Source organism: Agrilus planipennis, unplaced genomic scaffold (assembly GCF_000699045.2).
Source record: "Agrilus planipennis isolate EAB-ADULT unplaced genomic scaffold, Apla_2.0 scaffold105, whole genome shotgun sequence".
Taxonomy (NCBI): Eukaryota; Metazoa; Arthropoda; class Insecta; order Coleoptera; family Buprestidae; genus Agrilus; species Agrilus planipennis.
This window is the reverse complement of record NW_020438878.1, coordinates 387,031-388,677: the sequence shown is the minus strand read 5'-3', so window position 1 is coordinate 388,677 and position 1,647 is coordinate 387,031.

Genomic DNA, 1,647 nt, shown 5'->3' with positions numbered 1-1,647 from the left:
TAGATTAACATTACCTCGTGTGCACGAAATTTCACGACCACAGGTACACTTGGGAAAATTTGGGATCATTTAACAATTTCATTAATCTCAGTCTTTCGGAGTCCCTAGTGAGTCAGCCAGTGTTTTTTGTTTCTATGTCTGGATAACACATGGTTGAAATATATAGACAAACTACTTTCTTTTCGACATTTTTTGCTTCTTTCAAGTACCTACTTTGAACTATTTTGTTCCCTAAAAAGTCAATTTATGCATTGGAGCAAGGGTAAGTTCTCGAGTTTTCATAATCATCACAACCATCGACACTGTTTTCTTTAAAAGCTTGCATATATTAAAGAAATTTTCAGCATTTGAGACAATTACTTTCTCGGTGAACAGAGACAACAATAATTAAAACAAACGTAAGTATCAGATTAAATGTGCAAGATTAAGACTTAACACGTAAGACCAAAACCAATACCGAGGTTATATTAGCAGGATCAAGACCAAGACTAAGACTATATAAGTAAGACCAAAACCAAGACCGAATAAGTAAGACCAAGACAAATACGAAAACTGGAACAGTCTTGGTCTTCGTTCTGCTTTACTCTTCACTAGTGCATCCATAAATTCAAAATTTAACTTTGATTTTAAAACAATGTTCTTGTGATACATAAGTTTACTGTTATGAGTTCAAAAGAATATCTGAAGAAGAACTAAATCTCAAGTAGATATACAATTTTATATGCTGTCCGAGAAGTTATGATTTATTTCCAAAGTGACCTGCAAGATCATTCAGGTTGATCCCCTCTGGCCTAATGAAGCAAAACTGGAATTCCTTTTCAGTCTCCTTTTAGAAGTCGTGGTAAAGGTTGGGTGAAGATAAGATTAGAGAGAGAGAGATAGAGAAAATGAGGTTATCTGTGAATATTGCTGCTCCCTCATTTGCTTATAAGATCAAATGAAATCACAAAAAAGGTGGAATCAGGGCAGACGAAGGCGCAATCGAATTGGTGTCCTTCCGAATAAATTTTCCGGGAGACAGAGGAGCCAAAGTTTTAGCATTAAAATATTTGACATGATAACTAATAATATTTATATTTAACTACTATATACCTACATACGAATTTTACAAACTAAATATTTTTATTATTCATGCTTTTCTACTATTTTCCTCCTCCATAATATTTCTCTCATACTTTTAGGATAATCCTTTCCTTCCATTTGAATTTCCCATTTTTTGCACAATTTCCTCTCAAAAATGTGTTCGAGCGTCTCCGGTTCCAGATTACACAACCTGCATATTTTATTCTTTTCTTCTTCCCAGTACCTTGTCGTTCCGTTCTCATTTTCCAGTCTAAATGTTGCTCTTAAAACTAATTCGTTTTCAGTCTTTGCTAAGCAAGGCAACTCTACCTAATAGTCGTGTAAAAATCGTATACCGTAGATCGACCAAATTATTTCTTTTATTTAGCTGTTAGAACTTAAGAATCCCTTTTAAAAGCTCAAAATAGGAAAAAAAAAACTAGAAAAAGTAATTTTATGTGATTAGTGGAAGATAATTGCTAGTAGGACACTTTTATGCAACTAAATTAACACCTCTGCTTTACAGAACAGTATCCTTATCTTAGTTAAAGGAGTGTGTAAAGAAGCTTGTTTAAACGGTACGAG